Below are 6,528 nucleotides of genomic sequence, written 5' to 3'. Positions count from 1 at the left end.
GGGGCTGAAACAGAGGGCGAGAAACAGAGAGGCTGAAACAGAGGGCGAGAAACAGAGGGGCTGAAACAGAGGGCAAGAAACAGAGGGGCTGAAACAGAGGGCAAGAAACAGAGGGGCTGAAACAGAGGGGCTGAAACAGAGGGGCTGAAACAGAGGGGCTGAAACAGAGGGCGAGAAACAGAGGGGCTGAAACAGAGGGCGAGAAACAGAGGGGCTGAAACAGAGGGCGAGAAACAGAGGGCGAGAAACAGAGGGACTGAAACAGAGGGGCTGAAACAGAGGGGCTGAAACAGAGGGCGAGAAACAGAGGGGCTGAAACAGAGGGCGAGAAACAAAGGGGCTGAAACAGCGGGCGAGAAACAGAGGGGCTGAAACAGAGGGGCTGAAACAGATGGGCTGAAACAGAGAGCCTGAAACAGAGGGCGAGAAACAGAGGGGCTGAAACAGAGGGCGAGAAACAGAGGGGCTGAAACAGTGGGCGAGAAACAGAGGGGCTGAAACAGAGGGGCAGAAACAGAGGGGCTGAAACAGAGGGGATGAAACAGAGGGCGAGAAACAGAGGGGCTGAATCAGAGGGGCTGAATCAGAGGGGCTGAAACAGAGGGGCTGAAACAGAGGGCGAGAAACAAAGGGGCTGAAACAGCGGGCGAGAAACAGAGGGCGAGAAACAGAGGGGCTGAAACAGTGGGGCTGAAACAGACGGGCTGAAACAGAGAGCCTGAAACAGAGGGCGAGAAACAGAGGGGCTGAAATAGAGGGCGAAAAACAGAGGGGCTGAAACAGAGGGCGAGAAACAGAGGGTGAGAAACAGAGGGCGAGAAACAGAGAGGATGAAACAGAGGGGCTGAAACAAAGCGGCAGAAATAGCGGGGCTGAAACAGAGGGGCTGAAACAGAGGGCGAGAAACAGAGGGGCTGAAACAGAGGGGCTGAAACAGAGGGGCTGAAACAGAGGGCGATAAACAGAGAGGCTGAAACAGAGGGCGAGAAACAGAGGGGCTGAAACAGAGGGCAAGAAACAGAGGGGCTGAAACAGAGGGCAAGAAACAGAGGGGCTGAAACAGAGGGGCTGAAACAGAGGGGCTGAAACAGAGGGGCTGAAACAGAGGGCGAGAAACAGAGGGGCTGAAACAGAGGGCGAGAAACAGAGGGGCTGAAACAGAGGGCGAGAAACAGAGGGCGAGAAACAGAGGGACTGACACAGAGGGGCTGAAACAGAGGGGCTGAAACAGAGGGCGAGAAACAGAGGGGCTGAAACAGAGGGCGAGAAACAGAGTGGCTGAAACAAAGGGGCTGAAACAGTGGGGCTAAAATAGAGTGGCTGAAACAGAGGGCGAGAAATAGAGGGGCTGAAACAGAGGGCGAGAAACAGAGGGGCTGAAACAGAGGGCGAGAAACAGCGGGGCTGAAACAGAGTGGCTGAAACAGAGGGCGAGAAACAGAGTGGCTGAAACAGAGGGCGAGAAACAGAGGGGCTGAAACAGAGGGCAAGAAACAGAGGGGCTGAAACAGAGGGGCTGAAACAGAGGGTGAGAAACAGAGGGGCTGAAACAGAGAGCGAGAAACAGAGGGGCTGAAAGAGAGGTGCTGAAACAGAGGGTGAGAAACAGAGGGGCTGAAACAGAGGGCGAGAAACAGAGGGGCTGAAACAGAGGGTCTGAAACAGAGGGGCAGAATCAGAGGGGCTGATTCAGAGGGGCTGAAACAGAGGGGCTTAATCAGAGGGGCTGAAACAGAGGGCGAGAAACAGAGGGGCTGAAACAGAGGGCGAGAAACAGAGGGGCCGAAACAGAGGGCGAGAAACAGAGGAGCTGAAACAGAGGGGCTGAAACAGAGAGCGCGAAACAGAGGGGCTGAAACAGATGGTGAGAAACAGAGGGACTGAAACAGAGGTCGAGAAACAGAGGGGCTGAAACAGAGGGCAAGAAAAGAGGGGCTGAAACAGAGGGCAAGAAACAGAGGGGCTGAAACAGAGTGGCTGAAACAGAGGGCGAGAAACAGAGGGGCTGAATCAGACGGGCTGAATCACATAGGCTGAAACAGAGGGGCTGAAACAGAGGGCGGGAAACAGAGGGGCTGAAACAGAGGGCGAGAAACAGAGGGCGAGAAACAGAGGGGCTGAAAAAGAGGGGCTGAAACAGAGGGGCTGAAACAGAGGGCGAGAAACAAAGGGGCTGAAACAGCGGGCGAGAAACAGAGGGCGAGAAACAGAGGGGCTGAAACAGAGGGGCAGAAACAGACGGGCTGAAACAGAGAGCCTGAAACACAGGGCGAGAAACAGAGGGGCTGAAACAGAGGGCGAAAAACAGAGGGGCTGAAACAGAGGGCGAGAAACAGAGGGGCTGAAACAGAGGGGCAGAAACAGAGGGGCTGAAACAGAGGGGCTGAAACAGAGAGGCTGAATCAGAGGGGCTGATTCAGAGGGGCTGAAACAGAGGTGCTGAATCAGAGGGGCGGAAACAGAGGGCGAGAAACAGAGGGGCAGAAACAGAGGGCGAGAAACAGAGGGGCTGAAACAGAGGGCGAGAAACAGAGGGGCTGAAACAGAGGGGTTGAAACAGAGAGCGCGAAACAGAGGGGCTGATCAGAGGGCGAGAAACAGTGGGGCTGATACAGAGGGCGAGAAACAGAGGGGCTGAAACAGAGGGCGCGAAACAGACGGGCAGAAACAGAGGGCGAGAAACAGAGGGGCTGAAACAGAGGGGCTGAAACAGAGAGCGCGAAACAGAGGGACTGAAACAGAGGGCGAGAAACAGAGGGGCTGAAACAGAGGGCGAGAAACAGAGGGGCTGAAACAGAGGGCGAGAAACAGAGGGGCTGAAACAGAGGGCAAGAAACAGAGGGGCTGAAACAGAGTGGCTGAAACAGAGGGCGAGAAACAGAGGGGCTGAATTAGACGGGCTGAATCACATAGGCTGAAACAGAGGGGCTGAAACAGAGGGCGGGAAACAGAGGGGCTGAAACAGAGGGCGAGAAACAGAGGGCGAGAAACAGAGGGGCTGAAACAGAGGGGCTGAAACAAAGTAGCTGATACAGAGGGCGAGAAACAGAGGGGCTGAAACAGAGGGCGAGAAACAGAGGGGCTGAAACAGAGGGGCTGAAACAGAGGGGCTGAAACAGAGGGGCTGAAACAGAGGGCGAGAAACTGAGAGGCTGAAACAGAGGGCGAGAAACAGAGGGGCTGAAACAGAGGGCGAGAAACAGAGGGGCTGAAACAGAGGGCGAGAAACAGAGGGGCTGAAACAGAGGGGCTGAAACAGAGGGCGAGAAACAGAGAGGCTGAAACAGAGGGCGAGAAACAGAGCGGCTGAAACAGAGGGCAAGAAACAGAGTGGCTGAAACAGAGGGCGAGAAGCAGAGGGTATGAAACAGAGGGGCTGAAACAGAGGGGCGGAAACAGAGGGGCTGAAACAGAGGGGCTGAAACAGAGGGGCTGAAACAGAGGGCGAGAAACAGAGAGGCTGAAACAGAGGGCGAGAAACAGAGGGGCTGAAACAGAGGGACTGAAACAGAGGGGCTGAAACAGAGGGGCTGAAACAGAGGCCGAGAAACAGAGAGACTGAAACAGAGGGCGAGAAACAGAGTGGCTGAAACAGAGGGCAAGAAACAGAGGGGCTGAAACAGAGGGCGAGATACAGAGGGGCTGAAACAGAGGGGCTGAAACAGAGGGGCGGAAACAGAGGGGCTGAAACAGAGAGCGAGAAATAGAGGGGCTGAAACAGAGGGCCAGAAACAGAGGGGGAGAAACAGAGGGACTGAAACAGAGGGGCTGAAACAGAGGGGCTGATACAGAGGGTGAGAAACACAGCGGCTGAAACAGAGGGCGAGAAACAGAGTGGCTGAAACAAAGGGGCTGAAACAGTGGGGCTATAATAGAGGGGCTGAAACAGAGGGCGAGAAATAGAGGGGCTGAAACAGAGGGCGAGAAACAGAGGGGCTGAAACAGAGGGCGAGAAACAGAGGGGCTGAAACAGAGGGCGAGAAACAGAGGGGCTGAAACAGAGGGCGAGAAACAGAGGGGCTGAAACAGAGGGCGAGAAACAGAGGGGCTGAAACAGAGGGCGAGAAACAAAGGGGCTGAATCAGAGGGGCTGAAACAGAGGGCGAGAAACAGAGGGGCTGAAACAGAGAGCGAGAAACAGAGGGGCTGAAACAGAGAGGCTGAAACAGAGGGTGAGAAACAGAGGGGCTGAAACAGAGGGCGAGAAACAGAGGGGCTGAAACAGAGGTCGAGAAATAGAGGGGCTGAAACAGAGGGCGAGAAACAGAGGGGCTGAAACAGAGGGGCTGAAACAGAGGGGCTGAAACAGAGGGCGAGAAACAGATGGGCTGAAACAGAGGGCGAGAAACAGAGGAGCTGAAACAGAGGGCGAGAAACAGAGTGGCTGAAACAGAGGGGCTGAAACAGTGGGGCTAAAATAGAGGGGCTGAAACAGAGGGCGAGAAATAGAGGGGCTGAAACAGAGGGCGAGAAACAGAGGGGCTGAAACAGAGGGCGAGAAACAGAGGGGCTGAAACAGTGGGCGAGAAACAGAGGGGCTGAAACAGAGGGGCTGAAACAGAGGGGCTGAAACAGAGGGCGAGAAACAGAGGGGCTGAAACAGAGGGCGAGAAACAGAGGAGCTGAAACAGAGGGCGATAAACAAAGGGGCTGAATCAGAGGGGCTGAAACAGAGGGCGAGAAACAGAGGGGCTGAAACAGAGAGCGAGAAACAGAGGGGCTGAAACAGAGGGGCTGAAACAGAGGGGCTGAAACAAAGCGGCTGATACAGAGGGCGAGAAACAGAGGGGCTGAAACAGAGGGCGAGAAACAGAGGGGCTGAAACAGAGGGCGAGAAACAGAGGGGCTGAAACAGAGGGGCTGAAACAGAGGGGCTGAAACAGAGGGGCTGAAACAGAGGGCGAGAAACAGAGAGGCTGAAACAGAGGGCGAGAAACAGAGGGGCTGAAACAGAGGGACTGAAACAGAGGGGCTGAAACAGAGGGGCTGAAACAGAGGCCGAGAAACAGAGAGGCTGAAACAGGGGGCGAGAAACAGAGTGGCTGAAACAGAGGGCAAGAAACAGAGGGGCTGAAACAGAGGGCGAGATACAGAGGGGCTGAAACAGAGGGGCTGAAACAGAGGGGCGGAAACAGAGGGGCTGAAACAGAGAGCGAGAAATAGAGGGGCTGAAACAGAGGGCCAGAAACAGAGGGGGAGAAACAGAGGGACTGAAACAGAGGGGCTGAAACAGAGGGGCTGATACAGAGGGCGAGAAACACAGCGGCTGAAACAGAGGGCGAGAAACAGAGTGGCTGAAACAAAGGGGCTGAAACAGTGGGGCTATAATAGAGGGGCTGAAACAGAGGGCGAGAAACAGAGGGGCTGAAACAGAGGGCGAGAAACAGAGGGGCTGAAACAGAGGGCGAGAAACAGAGGGGCTGAAACAGAGGGCGAGAAACAGAGGGGCTGAAACAGAGGGCGAGAAACAGAGGGGCTGAAACAGAGGGCGAGAAACAAAGGGGCTGAATCAGAGGGGCTGAAACAGAGGGCGAGAAATAGAGGGGCTGAAACAGAGAGCGAGAAACAGAGGGGCTGAAACAGAGAGGCTGAAACAGAGGGTGAGAAACAGAGGGGCTGAAACAGAGGGCGAGAAACAGAGGGGCTGAAACAGAGGGCGAGAAACAGAGGGGCTGAAACAGAGGGGCTGAAACAGAGGGCGAGAAACAGAGGGGCTGAAACAGAGGGCGAGAAACAGAGGGGCTGAAACAGAGGGCGAGAAACAAAGGGGCTGAATCAGAGGGGCTGAAACAGAGGGCGAGAAACAGAGGGGCTGAAACAGAGAGCAAGAAACAGAGGGGCTGAAACAGAGGGGCTGAAACAGAGGGGCTGAAACAAAGCGGCTGATACAGAGGGCGAGAAACAGAGGGGCTGAAACAGAGGGCCAGAAACAGAGGGGCTGAAACAGAGGGCGAGAAACAGAGGGGCAGAAAGAGAGGTGCTGAAACAGAGGGTGAGAAACAGAGGGGCTGAAACAGAGGGCGAGAAACAGAGGGGCTGAATCAGAGGGGCTGAAACAGAGGGCGAGAAACAGAGGGGCTGAAACAGAGGGCGAGAAACAGAGGGGCTGAAAGAGAGGTGCTGAAACAGAGGGTGAGAAACAGAGGGGCTGAAACAGAGGGCGAGAAACAGAGGGGCTGAAACAGAGGGGCTGAAACAGAGGGGCAGAATCAGAGGGGCTGATTCAGAGGGGCTGAAACAGAGGGGCTTAATCAGAGGGGCTGAAACAGAGGGCGAGAAACAGAGGGGCTGAAACAGAGGGCGAGAAACAGAGGGGCCGAAACAGAGGGCGAGAAACAGAGGAGCTGAAACAGAGGGGTTGAAACAGAGAGCGCGAAACAGAGGGGCTGAAACAGATGGTGAGAAACAGAGGGACTGAAACAGAGGTCGAGAAACAGAGGGGCTGAAACAGAGGGCAAGAAAAGAGGGGCTGAAACAGGGTGGCTGAAACAGAAGGGCTGAAACAGAGGGGCTGAAACAGAGGGCGAG

Source organism: Chiloscyllium punctatum, unplaced genomic scaffold (assembly GCF_047496795.1).
Source record: "Chiloscyllium punctatum isolate Juve2018m unplaced genomic scaffold, sChiPun1.3 scaffold_63, whole genome shotgun sequence".
Taxonomy (NCBI): domain Eukaryota; kingdom Metazoa; phylum Chordata; class Chondrichthyes; order Orectolobiformes; family Hemiscylliidae; genus Chiloscyllium; species Chiloscyllium punctatum.
Note: the sequence above shows the minus strand (reverse complement) of the source record.